Source organism: Nycticebus coucang, chromosome 22, assembly GCF_027406575.1.
Source record: "Nycticebus coucang isolate mNycCou1 chromosome 22, mNycCou1.pri, whole genome shotgun sequence".
NCBI lineage: Eukaryota > Metazoa > Chordata > Mammalia > Primates > Lorisidae > Nycticebus > Nycticebus coucang.
Window position 1 is genome coordinate 44,152,549 of NC_069801.1, and position 14,981 is coordinate 44,167,529.

The following is a 14,981-nucleotide window of genomic DNA, read 5'->3' on the forward strand; positions in this document are numbered from 1 at the left end:
AGGAGTTTAAGGAAAAGAGAACCAATATATAACTAGATGTGGTTAATACATTCAGCATGCTTTCCCCTCCAGGTAATTAGGAATCTTTATTACAGGAAAGTTAAGGTAGATTTGCTTTCCAGGGAAAAGGCACCAAATTCTGAGAAGTAGGAAAGACAGGTGCCAAGAGCTGCTCCGCTGTCATTTCCATCTGCCTCAACTGCTCATCGGCTCATCTGTGAAATGGGCTGGCATGATCCCAGGCAGTGGGAAGGAGGTGATGTGGTGGACATGATGTGTGCACATCTGGGGATCAGAAGGCCTGAGTTCTGATCCTGTTTCTCCAGTTTGCTGCATGACCTCAGCAGGGGCTATGTCTTTTCATAGGGTCCATTTCCTCTCATGAGGACTTACACTAGGCCCCATGCTGGAGTGCAGGGGAGGCTGAGTTAGACAGTGAGAGCTGGTTTATGAAAAGTGGAGTCTTAGTCTCATGCAAACCAATGCATCTGGTTAATTCAAGAAACAAAAGAGAAAAAAAATACTTGTAGAGATATGTTGGGTCTTACAGACTAAACATCCGGGGGATGCAGTGGGCTTTCCACAGCTTGAACCATCTTTGAGCTGGTACATGGATAAAGGGTGGCCATCCATAAGTAGCTGCAACATCCGCCTAGACCAGGAATGACTCACATCCTGTTAGACTCTGGCTGAACAATACACAGGCCAGGTTAAGTTAAATATCACACATACACACACACACTTGCATGCACGTGCTCACTCAAAAGTGAAGGCTGCATGCCCTTTGACCCTCTGTTTAACAGATACCTCCCGGGTAGTGATTTCAGGGAGATAGGAGTGTCCAGATCAAAGGACAGAGAGAGGCAGATTGATGGTGTGCAGGACTCCTCCCAGGTGTTTATGCTCCGATCCCCTCCCCACTGGAGCATCCGGAGAGGAGGCATTGGCCTTGGGAAGGGAGAGGGAATAAGGGCTATTCCTGGAACCTGTTCCTTCTTGGGAGTGTTTCAGGGGAACTTGGAGGTGGTCCTGCACTCTGGGAGGCTGGGCCCACTGCCAAGGCCCCAGCTGGGTTGCAGGGGACACCACCTCAACTGAAAGGGGTCCTTCCCGGTCAGGCAAAATAGACTCACTCATCTTTTGTGGTGCTTTTCCACACTGACCCCTTCACAGAAAGGATACTTCTGTGTCTTCAAAGCATGCACCCCCTTTCACAGAGCTCTTCCCTCTTGGAATTCACCCCTGTATCTCCAGTGTCCGGCACAGTGCCTGGCATGGGCAGTTGTGCCTGAAAAAAGTGCAACGAGTTGAATAGTTTTTAACATTACAAGCATCACATAGACTAATGTTAAACAGTGCCCTCTTGCTTGACAGATGGGGAAACTGAGGCTGATAGAATGAGCAACAGATGTAAAGCCGAGCTCAGTACTCGCTCACGCCTACTCCAGCGCCCTGCCTCTCTTGCACACCAATCCCAACTTCAGAAGAAAGTTCTTCCTCCCCACCCTGCCTTAATCCACTCAACTAGGCTGTGCAAAGCCCAGTCGGGAGGGGGAAATGTCCACATTACAAAAATCATACGAAAGAAATTATGGATGGAAAAATCATTACCTTATAAATTGGCCAAGCTGTTCAGAACTTGTAGGAAACAGGGCATATAAAATTCATATGGCACATTGGGGCTTTGATAGCGCCTCATTACATCCCTCAGACTCTAGTGAAAAATGTCCTCACCCAGAGAGGGCTAATTTTCCTTTATTAATGATGGGGGGGGGCCTGATGCCATAAATTCCAGCTACCTGAGTGCCCTAGAGCTTAGGACAAACTCTTTCCAGAGACATATCTCTCCCGGATACACTGCTCCCACCCATTTGACTCTGCTGCACCCATCCAGAGAAAACAAGACTGCAGAAGATGGCCAGTCCCTGCCCCAGGATTCCAGCCCACCAGCCACAAAAACACAGCAAGGAGAGAGGGGGATCAAGGGGTATCTTCACTGATGGTCAGATCTGAAATGCTAAATAATTTAGCCCTTCAATAGAAGATGGAGGGCTAAGGAGAAAGTAATCCACATTATTACCCTACATTTTAGGTATGATTCCTATAATGGAAACGGTGTGCATTACACCATCTACATTCCTCATAGCCAGTCTGTGAGCAGGGGTAGGCTCAGGCTGTGCCTAAATTCAGGGCCCAAGCTGTGACCAAGATGAGGGCTTAGTCGGTATCCAGCCTCAGGGCTCAGTTTATGACTAAAGCTAAAGCTCAGACTATGCCAAGTCAGGGCTCAGGTTATACTAAGTAGGCAGAACTAGACCCGGGTCACAGCCTCCCAGAGGATTCAAGAATATAGAGTCACCATCATAATACCAGGAAACAGTCAATCAAGCCTGGCTCTTGAAGGCAAACTTGGCTCCTAGCCCATGGTTTTGCCTTTGTCACAGATGTAGATAGCACCTAGAGTTACACGGCTTAACAATTTTCTATTTTAGGCTCTGTGCCCACAGCACAGTGGTTATGGCACCAGCCACATACACCAAGGCCGGCAGTTTCAAAACTGGCCTGGGCCAGCTAAACAACAATGACGACTGCAACAAAAAAATAGCCGGACACTGTGGCAGGTGCCTGTAGTCCCAGCTACTTGGGAGGCTGAGGCAAGAGAATCACTTTAGCCCAAGAGTTGGAGGTTGCTGTGAGCTGTGATGCCACAGCACTCTACCGAGGGCAACATAGTGAAACTGTCTCAAAAAAAAAGGTCTAGTTTAAATCCTCTCCTTGCCCATGATATGAATGAGGAAAGTGAGGACCCACCAATATTCCCTGAATGCTGGGTGCTGACCTGGAAGGGCCGGGAAAGTATGTCCAGCTGACCCGTTCTCCAGTCCAACATGAGTTCCTAGCCGCCCTCACTTCTTCCACAGCAAAGGAAGAATGATAAATCATCACCAGGCAGGGCCTGGCTCTGTGGTTCTGGCTACTGGTTTTTCTTGACCATGTATCCAAAAGAGAAAAGGAAAGGAGGAGTTTGCCTGTCTTCTCAGATCATCACATGTCCCTTGTAGTTCCCCTCTGGACATGGTTCCTGAAATGCCACAGTGGCCTTTATCCCTTTGGAGCCCCAGGTGAGAGTCTTCCCATCTATGTGTGGCCATCACAGGTCTCATGCACATTGTCTAACTTGAGCTCTAGAGCAGCCTCTTAGTTCTGGTTATAAGTGAGAAAATACTTGAGCATCAAAACAGTTAAGTGGTTCTTACAGGCTATGTCCATTTCCCTCCCAATTCACATGTTGAAGCCCTAAACCTAGGACCTCAGAATGTGAGATAGAGCCTCTGCATTTGTAGATAGAGCCTTTCTAGAGGTGAGTGAGTTAAAATGAGCCCATTGGGGTGGGCCCTAACGCGATCTGACTGTTGTCCTTATAAGAAGAGGCTTTTAGGATGCACCAGGGGACATACAACTGGACAACCATGAGAGGAGGCACCAAGAAGGCTGCTGTCTGCAAACCAAGGAATGAGGCCTCCAAGGAAACCAACCCTGCCAACACCTTGATCCTGGACTCCACCTCAGGAACTGTAACAGAATACATTCCTGTTGTTTAAGCCACAGTCTGTGGTATTATTTTACGGTAGTCCGAGCTGATTACTAGAGTGGTTTACACAAGACCCATCAAGATGAGACCTGAACGTGAATCTTCTGACTCCCAGTTCTGAGTTCTTCCCTACTGCTACTGGGCACCTCTCAAAGCCCCAGGCAGCTAGAATGTAAGTTCTGAGATGACAGAACTTCTACATTTGCCTCTATGTATTTATTTGGCATAGGGAACTGTTCGACCTTGTTGTTTTATTAAATCTCATGTGAGCCTATGGGGTTGGGTGCTGGGCAAGGGGATGAACTGGGTCAGAGACGGAGGCCAGGGCAAGCCTGGCCTCTGAGGGCCAAAGTACCAGATGGGCACTTTTGTGACCTCTGTGGTCAGTGCCCTGCCTTCTTGCTCAGTCCCTGCCCCTGCAGCCAAAAGCGAATCCCCTGATGGGATATTTGGCTCAATGAGGGGTTTCACAGGCCTGTTCCTTCCAGAAGAAGCTGTAAGCCCAGCCAGCGCTGGCCCACAGACTCACAGGAGAATTGCAAAACTGACGCATTCACTCCAGATCAAATTCCCCTGCCTTGGGTTTTTCAGCTACTTGTATATACAAAAGAAAATACATTTCCCACCCTCAGCTGAGAGGTGGCCGGACCACAGATGAGTGTGTCATTGGGGCCTGCATAGGAGGTATGGCTTCTGAGGGACCTTCCACTACTCACCCAGTCCTAGCAGATGCTGCAGACTTTTCACAGGAGCTGGGTACAGAGTCAGTAACCTCGGTGAGGAGTGTCAGGGACTTTCCCACAGGCCTTGTGTCTCAAGATGGAATAGGCTGTCCCTGACAGTGCCCAGAGTGCCAGCAGGGGTGTAAGCAAGCTCCTGCTGGAAGTGGAGGAAAGATCTCAAACACCACATGGAAGGTTGGCCAAAATGACTCCAAAGGCCACTCCTAGCCTCAACAGAGCAGGAATCTAAGAATCCAGAGTCATTCATTCAAGGAACATTCCCTGAGTATCTATGAGGCCTGGGCTGTGATGAGTGAGATTGCCCTGCAGGAGTGAGTGGAAAGACAGAGGGAAACGTCGATCAGAGTCCAGCGTCACACGTGCAGTGACAGATGGCAGTACAGGGTGCTCCTGTGGCCGGCACTGTGTGTGCCAGGCCCATATTACCTCCCCGGGACACTTTTGGCTGAGCTCCAGCCCCAACACCGATGTTTCTGTGTTTGAGGTTTTCTCTAGCCACCAGGCCCCACTCTGCCTGAGCAGGCAGTTCAGGGGTTAATGGTCCCCCTCTGGGCCAACACTGGCAGCAACTGGAGTATGAATACCCTGGCGCTGTGCTCTCTCACACATGATCCTAAGACCTATGTTCTTTACCGTTTCCAGCATGCCCAGCAGATGAAGCTCTTCTGCCCAAGTGATAGCTGGCTTTTAATGCATTCCTTGTTGTCTCACTTCCCCATTTCCCTGGGTTCAAAAAAATATGTGGATTCAAATCCTTCACACAAGGTTTGCTTAGTGTCTTTAGTCTAAGACAACTAAAGCTGGGTGGGAGGTTGCGGCCAGGGCTGACTTCCCATAAGAAATCCTGGGGCTAGCTCTTTTTAGGTGAAGAGGAAGTTTTTCAGGTGCACAAGGGTGACGGGCCAGCAGTGTGTAGACAGAAACCTCCTGGCCAATGCAGGCCCAGCGTGTCCTCCTTACCAGCCAGCCGCGAGGCGCCTCACTCAACCTGCCTGGAGAAGGCTGCATACCACCTCTTGGCCCCACCCTCTCACCTGCCAACATTCCCCTTCCCTTTCTCTGCCACCATCCCCATGCTCCTGACATATTGTCATAATGTCAGCCCAGCTATTCTTCCCCTCTTCCGGGACATCTTCCTCGGCTGCCTCCTCACTCCACACTCTTACCTGGCCCCTCCTGCTCCTGCTCTCCGCTCTCCAGGCACACTGCATGGACACTGTGAAGTCGGCCCCTGACCCCAGCTCTCTCAGACTCCAGCCTGCTCTCTTGCTTTTGGGCCAAGCTGCCTCCCCACCTTGGAGCTCCAGTGCCTGACTTGGGACTCAGCCCAGAACAGGGCGGGAGTGAGTGTTGCCCAAGCCACGCAGCATGAACAGGGGATGAACGCACCCCGCAGGCTGCCTGCCCAGCCCCCCACCCCACCCCCCGGCTCACTCCGTGTCCTCTGTGTGGACACTCTGAGGACGATGAAGCAGGTCTGCGCTCAGGGCACTGCCTGGCTGACAGTCCCTGCCGTCTCGGTCCGGGCTGCTCTGCGCCCCCTGTACACGTGGTCCTCTCATTCCTCCCATCTCCTGCTGCAGAACTACAGCAGCCTGTCAGCGCTGAAAATATAACAGATAAAGAAATAACCAAAATGGGAACTGAGCCTCCTAAACATGCAGGCATCTTGGGGTAATAACCACGTCCCCAGCCTAAGACCCTGGCAGGAAGGCATGTGAACCTGCAGAGTGGGGCGCCAGTGGGGGAGGGGGCGGAGGACGGAAGGAGCAAAGAAAGAGGGAGAAATTGATTTCTGACGTTGTGGAAATCTTAGGTTGGTCAGTAAGAAATTGAGATTTTCCTCTGAGTCATACTTGAGCTGGAGAAATATCAGAGAATTTTCTAGAGTCAGGAGTTTCTTTTCAAGTCCTTTTCTGTCACTTGTTTAGATAAGTGCTAGCGGTATTCCCAGTGTCACGGGGCCGCTTGAGAGTGAGAGGGGCGTGTGTGTCAAGACCACACAGGGCTGACTTACTACATTCTAGACACGAGCCAATCTCCCCACGTGCGTCACTCCCCTGAATCTTCCCAGTGGCCCCTTGAGTCAGGGACTATTAGTGTATCATTTTTATTGATAAGAAAGCTGCGGCTTAGGGAAGTTGGGGGAATAGTCCCAGATAATTCAGCTAATATATGCCAGAGGTGGGATTCGAATCTAGACTGTCTGGCTCCAGAATCAGTGCTCTTAATCATTGTGCCTAACATAGTAGTCCCTTGACAAGTGCCTTAGAAATGACAAAAGAGCATGCAGAAGGCAGCGCAAGCAAAAGCAGGGAAAGCTGCCAGGAGTCATTCCGAGCTCCACACTAAGGGCCAGGCTGGGAAAGCAAAACACAAAGACAGGAACTGTCCAAAGAATCACCCCAAACCCAAACACCCACAGGCCACAGCTGTGGTCCCCAGGGTGCTGGACTCCCAAGAAACCTTGGGAGCTCTAAAGTGAGAGCTGGGCCCAGACTGTGGGCCTGGGACAGATGAGGCCAGGTGGGGGACTAGGGCACAGTCTCTGGCTGAGGCCTGAGGGGCTCCCCTGTCCCAGCCAGCCACAAACATAAGGATTCTAGGGCGGCTTTGTTGCTGTCGGAGGCTAGAATTCCAAGGCAAAGCAATCTAACCGACCATGAAGAGAATTAAGTTTCGGCCTCCCCCACCTCCAGACCCACTACAGGATTCATTTTCACGATCCCTTTTCAATGGTGTAAGCTGGTTTCAGAAAGCTGGAAACAGGCCCCCTGTGGCCACACAGTGCCAAGAATCCGAGCCTCCCCTGCAGCCCACCAGGGCCACCACTGCTGGTCATGTCTGGCCAGAGCTCTCCTGAAAATCAGCTCTCAGCCAGGACCAGCAGACTCAGAGCATGGTGTGACTGTCTGCATTCCTTTGAGCCCTGTCCACTTCTGCTGTCTTCCTGGCACTGGTCAGACATTCTTTCATTTCATCTTGGATGAAGAGGTACCATGGTTATCCCCACTCTGCAAATGAAGAGATAGGCCGGGTACAGGGTAGAAGTTTAGTAATTCGTCCAACCTCATTTCCCAAGTGTCTTGGACTTGAAAGCTCTTAACTGTAATAACCGCCCCAAAGCTGAGTATTCCAAAGTGTGTTTTTTTTTGTCATCTTTAAAATGGGGGCGATGGTGACTAATACCTCTTTGAAGGCCGGGTTGTGTTTTCATATTCTCTTTGATGTTGAAGAATTTCACTTCCATGGCTTCCCAAAGGCAGCCAGAGCTGGTGGGGCAGGTGGAGTGGGGGGTGGGAAAGCCTCTCCCACATGCTGGAAACATGCCTAGCAGAGAAAAGCCTTTTCTAATGAATGTTGGCTGAGCACAGCAGCCACTGTGCAAATACCCTGAACAGAGCTTGGTTGATAAGGGCCGAGGGCCACTTGCTGGGGGTGGGGGGGTAGTCCAACCAGGAATGGCAAGCTTTGCGGGGGGGGTGTTAAGCAAACACAGATGCCTGGGAGTCCACATTCCTCTGCCTGCAGCCTGGGGCCCAAACCCACCAGCATGCCCCAGCATTGTCCAGCAGTAGCCTGAGTTGGCCAAGGGGCAGGGTCAATATTTGCCAGTACACATTTGGGTCCCATCTCCAGCAGACAGGCTGTGTTTGGACAGCCTGTCTCCCACTGCCCAGAACTGCTCTCCAAGTGCACTCGGGGCCCAGTGGGTCCCCACAGGATGATGGGCACTGGATTCAGAGGCCAAGGGTGGAGAATAATTCTGGTGGGATTCCTCATGGTATCTGACCTCAACCTTTCCACATAGTTCAAAACTAGGAAAGTCATGCAAAGAAGAGTCTAAAGGGATCTCTGGGAGCCTAGCTCAGAGACTGCTTGGAGACTCTGTTGGTTAATATGGCTTTTGCTTGGAGGAGTCATCTTTGATTCCTCTTCTCTCCTTCCAAACCCCAACCATCCATCCATCTACCACCCACCCATCTAATATTTATTATATTTAAATAGCTCTGTGAGTTTGTCTTCTCAACTGCTGCTGGCCTGCTAAAGCTTAAGCCCCTCTTGCCTGGACAACCTTAACAGCTCCCTAACCGGGCTCCCTGCTTCCCACCTCTCACCCCATTGTTCCTACTGCTGTTCTCTCCACTCTGGAGATTCTGGTTCTGTTTTGATAAGGGAAAGAAAGTATTGCGGATAATATTTAGGGCATGTGAACCAAGATTTCCCTTCTTCAAGGTCTTATAATCAGGATACAACTGGAGCAGAAATGTTTTATCCAATCAGGGAAACTTGCCAACTACCTGGATTAAGTCATAGTCCCCTGTAATTTGCAGGGTCTTGAATCAGAATGTAAGATGCCAAAAAGTCACTTTTGCAAGTAATGATGGCACTGACAAGGGGCTTTCTGCCCTGCTAGGGAAGTGACAGCACTATCTGCATTTTGCAGCAAGTGAAGCTGGGAGAGGGAAGGTAGATACACTGAAGGTCAGGTAGGTGTTCACGGAGGCAGTGCTCACGGTCAGCCTCTGGCCTCTGACCCCTAAGCTGATTTGCATCTTGTCTGCTGTTTGTTTTAGTTCATAATATTTTACTAAGAAAGTCTGCTCGTGTATTTTATGAAGGAAAGTGATAGGTAAGGGAGAGAGTTTGGCTATGGAGTCACATGCACCAGAGTTTAAAGCTCAGATTTTCACCTTAATAGCTGTGTGACATTGGGCAAATTGCTTGCCACCTCAGAGTCTGTTTACTCATTTATGAAATAATAGGGTGAAAGGCAGGAAGCAGGGAGCCCAGTTAGGGAGCTGTTAAGGTTGTTCAAGCAAGAGGGGTGTAAGCTTAAGCAGGGCCAGAACAGTTAAGAAGACAAACTTACAGACCTATTTAAATATAATAAATACTAGATGGGCGGGTGGGTAGATGGATGGTTGGGGTTTGGAAGGAGAGAAGAAGAGTAAGCCTACTTCTTGGAATCAGTAGAAGAGCAAATATAAAAAGGTTCAGCAGTGTACCTTTGCACAGTGCTGGAACTTCAGAGGCTCTTGAGCTTGTGGTTCATGTGGGTTTTCAAGTCCAGTTGTCTGGGTTTTGTATAAACATCTTTACTTAAAATGAAATATTTCAAAGAAACAGAAAAATACAGAGAAATCTAAAAAATACCTGTATATTCATCACTGAGGTTTAATACACATCAATCTTCTACTATAGTTGTTTCATGTATTTTTAAAAAGAAATTAAATCTATAGAATCAGAATCTCCCTTGTGCCTCCTTGATCCCATTTACCTCTTTTCCCTCCAGAGGGGTAATCACCCTGCGGTTATGGGGCATCCTTCTTGCCTGCATTTTTATTTTTTTACTACATGCATATGTGTGCATAAACAATATGGAATGCTGTTCTGTTTTTAAATTTGCATGCATAGAAGACTGCACATATTGTTTTATGATTTGCGTTTTTAACCCAGTATTATCTAGTGGGTTTTACCCAGGTTGACACATGTAGGTCATTCATTCTAACCACCATCTAGTGTTCCATTACATAAATACATTTTTTTTATTTATTCATTTACCTACTGCTGTGGACTAAGGGTTTGTGTTCTCCTAAAATTCATACGTTGAAACCTTCATCCCTAATTGTGGCATTTGGGAGGTTATTTGGTCGTGAGGGTGGAGTCTTCAAGATAAGATTAGTGCCCTTACAGGAAAAGAAGCTAGAGAGCTTACTTCTCTCTCTCCACTATGTGACAACACAGCGAAGACAGCCGTCTACAGGAAGAGTGCCCATACCCGACCTGATCGTGCTGGTACCTGATCCGGGGCCTCCCAGCCTCCAAAACTGTGAGGAATCAATGCCTGCTGTTTAAGCCACCCAGGCTGGGGTGTTCTGTGAGAACAGCCAGAACAGATGAAGATGCTGGCTGATTGATGGACCACGCTCCAGGGTCTGTCCTCATGGAGAGAGATTGAGGAAGCCACTTTCCCTGGGAGGATGGATATGCCGCTTTCAGAGTGTGGAATGGACTCAAAGAAAGGAGGCCCGGAAATGCTGTTCAGCCTGGACGAGTAGAGCGGAGACAGCCCTGTTGCCCCCTGGCCCCCAGGTAGCAGGGGCTGTGGCATTCTCCCCGGGGAAGGGGGAACGACTGGCAGGACTCCTGCCACTTCTAGGTGCCCCCTTCACACACACCACGAAGTGCTTCCCTAACCCTTCTCTGGGTCTGTCTGCCTCGCTTGCCGCGGACCCTGCGTCACCCCCTGCTGTCCTTCTGCGGGCACGGCAGGGAATATCAGTGAGCAACCCCATAAGAGGGTGAAGTGAAAATGAATAACGAGTGTGTGAACAGTGAGAGGGCTGGGTGGAGGGACGCAGTTCGTTCTTGAATTTAGGCCACACCGGGCTTCGAAAACAGTTTGCGGCGGGCTGAGAGTACCAGTCCTTGGTTCTAGGCCCAGCTGCAGGGCACAGCACAGACTTGAGATGCTCTGGAAGTCTTTCCAGCTGTGATGTTCTGGGGGTCTGAGTAGACTACCTCACCCCTCCTGCGCACCCCACCCCAAACTCTGGTTACACACCATCCACACATAGCCTCTCATTTTTCAAGAGCACAGTCTGGAATGAATTCCTTGCTCACCACCTCTGGTAAAGGAGATTTATTACTCTCATGAACTCTTTTTATGCTCCTCCTTCCCAGAGACTTTGATGGATTTTATCTTGATAAATGATGCAGCTGGGGCCCCTGGGGCAGAGAGGTGGGCGGTAAGATGTGAGCCTGGAAAGAAGAAGTAAAGGGGAGTAGAGGCTGTTGGCCGCTGAGGAGCAGGAGAAGCTGTTGCTCAGAGCACCTCTGCGGCTGGGAGACGCGAATAGGAGAGTTTTCGACAGCTTCAGCACGTTCCAACAACTTGCCTGGTGACCACAGAAGGCCTGCCTTCCTCATCTACCGGTCAGCACTTGAGCCTGTTCGGAGGAAGCCTTTGCAGCCGGGCAAGCTGTGGCCTCTGCTCAGCCTTTTGTTTTGGACTTGACCATCATAAAGAAACCTTTTGCCTCTAAGTGGGAAGTCTTGGGGCATGCCAAGGGTTTTCCTAAAATGGCTTTCCCTTTTCTAGGCCCTGGGCCCTTAAGGAGCCCTAGAATCCTAGAGCCACTCCCTTGAGGGTGTTGACTGAGATCTTGTCTTCTTAGCCTGCAGACATAGCAGCTGCCCCACTCAGGTTTAATGAGCCCACAGCCTCTGCTTTGGCCCCGCCCAGTGTTGTGCCCACCTGGCAACCTCCCTACTCATCCTTCCATGTGCAGAGCCCTAGACGCCTCCTCAGGGGTGGGCTCCATGATCTCACTTCTCAGTACCTACCTCTGGGTGTCCCTGAAAATTCTCTTGACCACTCTGCCTGAGGCCTGACTGCACCCTCCTGGGGCGTTGGTCTGACCCATGTCAGCATCCCTGGGTCCAGCACAGTCTGCACAGAGAAGGCCTCTCAGATCGAAGGAGTGAGGGAGCGAGGGACTCTCCCGGGGTCCCTCCCCTCTCTCCAGGTGTTCAGCTCCCTGGATATTACTTATTACTGGCCCTTACTTAGCATTATTTTGACACACAGTAAATGCTCAATAAGAAACTACTGCTAATAATTTCTGTGTGCCAGGCACTCCCCTTAACACTCTGTATCTCATTTGATACAGAAGTTCTTTGTGCAGAACCACCTTATCCACAGTTTTACTTTCTATGGTTTCAGCTGCCCACAGTCAAGTCTAGTCTGAAGTGGGTGAGTACAACATAATAAAATATTGTGAGAGATAGAGAAAAAGACCACATTCATATATAACTTTTATTACAGTCTACTGTTATAATTGTTCTATTTTATTATTAGTTATCGTTGTTAATCTCTTACTGTGCCTAGTTCATAAATGAAACTTTATCGTAAGTATGCACGTATAGGAAAAAATCATACATATTGATAGGGTTCGGACTATCTGTGGTTTCAGGCACCCACTGGGGGTCTTGGAGTGGGGGAACTACTAGATTCTTAATAGTCCTACAAAGTGAAATTTATTACCTCCAGTGACAGATACTGAGGATAAGCCTCAGCAAAGAGAAGTGACTTCCAAGGGTCACATAGCTATTAATAAGTGCAGAGCAGGATTCACACATGACCGCCTTGCCCCTGAAGCCCTGAATAGCAGTAGACAGCCAGTGCTAAAGCCTCTTGCAGACACTGGCCAGCAGGAAGAGGCCTTAGCCCTCCTAGAGTAGCTTGAGTCTATACACACCCCTAAAGAAAGCACTCAAGCTGGTGACCTGGCAGGGGGCTGGTGGGGTATCTGGGCATAGCACAGAGATCCTATCATGGCATGGGGACCATATCTTAGTCAGGACAGCCAACTTATCTCCTCCCTAAACCAAAGCCAGCTGCAAGTACCCCCCTTCTCCACATATGTGTATATATGTGGTCAAAAGACCATACAGGTCCTTTGAACCTGTAGGGAGGGAGGTAGTCTTTGCAGCCAAGCAAGTGGTGGCCTCTGCTCAGCTGACAAGGACAGAGGTATGTCTGCTGGAAGTTCACCATCTTCTGGAGACACGAGACTGTACCCTTGAGACCGGCATGTGTCATTGCAGCAGACCACAGCTTTGCAGGCCTGAGCCTTTGGCTTCCCCATCCGTCCGTCCTTTTTCCTTCTCCTGCCCTCTCTAACCCATCTGGTCTGCCCCTCCCACCTCTGCCCTCCCACTGCCAATGCTGCGGTCCTGGTGGTTATCCAGCACCTGCCACACACAGGCTGGGAGATGGATGGGGCTAAGCAAGGGCCTATCCAGCCCCGCAGGCCCACCTGAGCTCCAGTCAGACTCCAGCGCTGCACCCAGAATCAGCCCCCCAGCCCTGCTCACCCCTACCTTCCATTTCTAACTCTCCCCAACAAGTGTGTCTGTCTGAGGATAAGTTCATGCAGCCCTGGGCATGACCTGCTTTAGTAGAGTTCTGGCCATGAAATTCAGAAGTCTCTCTGCAGCAACCCCTTTCTGGCCTGGCCGTGGAGTCAGAAGAGGCTTCTGCATGCACCAGCAGGCCTGCAGGCAGAGCCCAGGTGGAGGCCTGCCTTAGCTGCTGCTCACTGGAAGGGAAGCAGTCATCATACCCCTTGCCCAGAGTGGCCCCCATTCCTGCTACCCTCACCTGTCCAAATCAGACCAATCCCACAAGGCTCTGCCCAGCTGCCCCTGTGAGGGTAAAGGCCTTGGCACTGCTCTCAAGGTGTTGATCTCATTCTCCTTGGTATGAGAATGATCATGCCTCACATTGTGCAACTCTTTATGGTTAACCAAACCTTCCGACTCATGAGCTCATTTAGCCCTCACCACAACCCTGTTAGTCTTGTTGATAGATGTGAAATGAAGCTCAGGAAGATAAAGTATCATGCCCGAGATCACCCAACTGGGGACACAGTGCAATCGAGATGTAAATCTTCCTGGTCAGATGCATTACCTTGAGTGCCTGCCTGGTACCACACACAGTGCCAGTGCTGGGGCTGCGATGGTGGACAGAGCAGGCGCTGGTCCTTCATGTCCCCAGGCTTTCATTCTCTTGCAGAGCTAAAGGCTGGTTGATCTGAACAGACATAAGTCACTATCTCCACTCCTTCAAACTTGCTGTTTCCCCCTCTTGAAACTTTCCTTTTGAATTTCCAAAGGTTTAACTTAAGTCTGCTTTCTCCAAGCAGTCTTTTCCATCTGGTCAATAGCACACACTTGCCCTCCTCAAGTTACCAGCGCTGTGTGAGCTCTCCCTGCTTATACACAGCCTGCACTGTGACCTCTGTGAGTTGGATCTGCTTGAACATCAGCCTCTTCTTTCCCCGGATCTCCTGATGAGTGCCTCGTGGCATGGGAGGAGTGGACGCCCAGAAAAATACACTTTGTGTGTGTGTGTGACAGAGTCTCACTTTGTCACCCTTGGTAGAGTGCCTTGACATCACAGTTCACAGCAACCTCAAACTCTTGGGCTCAAGTAATTCTCTTGTCTCAGCCTCCCAAGTAGCTGGAAGTACAGGTGCCTGCCACAATGCCCAGCTATTTTTAGAGATGGGGTCTTGCTCTGGCTCAGGCTGGTCTTGAACTCGTGAGCTCAAGCAATCTACCTGCCTTGGCCTCCCAGAGTGTTGGTATTACAGGTGTGAACCACTGCGCCTGGCCAGAAAATACACTTTACAGACTAGCCAGGGACTTGAGTCTGTTTGGAAAAGTCCCCAGCTGCCAAATCCCTATTACAAATGACATGGAGACCTGGGTGAGTCCTGGATTCCTGAATAACAGCAGGGACCTCACTTTCCTCCTCTGGGCCTTACTGTCTTAGTAAAATGAAGGTCTGCTATGGTTTGATGTGGTTTGTCTTCACCAATACCCATGTTGAAGTTTAATTGCCAGTGCAGCATTGTTATGATGTGGGATGTGGGGTTTATTTAGAGGTATTTGGGCTGGGGGACAGATCCCTCATAAACAGATTGGTATCATTCTTGAAGTAGTGAGTTCTTGCTCTCATAGGAATGGATTAGTTCTCACGAGGATGGATTGTTATAAAGTGAGATTCTTCCTCCGGTTTGGTTCCTTTTTAAATGTGCCTGCTCTTCCTTTGACCTTTCATGGTGTTAGGATCA

General features: G+C 49.8%; 1 protein-coding gene and 1 long non-coding RNA gene across 9 annotated transcripts in view; both read right to left on the reverse strand.

The window, feature by feature from the left end:
- TRABD2B (TraB domain containing 2B) overlaps positions 1 to 14,981 on the reverse strand; it is a 254,575-nt gene that overhangs the window by 101,859 nt on the left and 137,735 nt on the right. The gene's annotated exons all lie outside the window — the stretch shown is intronic.
- Positions 1,195 to 5,592, reverse strand: LOC128574845 (uncharacterized). Its single transcript, XR_008376870.1, has 3 exons — positions 5,502 to 5,592; positions 4,309 to 4,471; positions 1,195 to 1,288 (listed from the first exon to the last, which is right to left on the reverse strand). It is a non-coding gene; the product is annotated as an uncharacterized LOC128574845 (long non-coding RNA).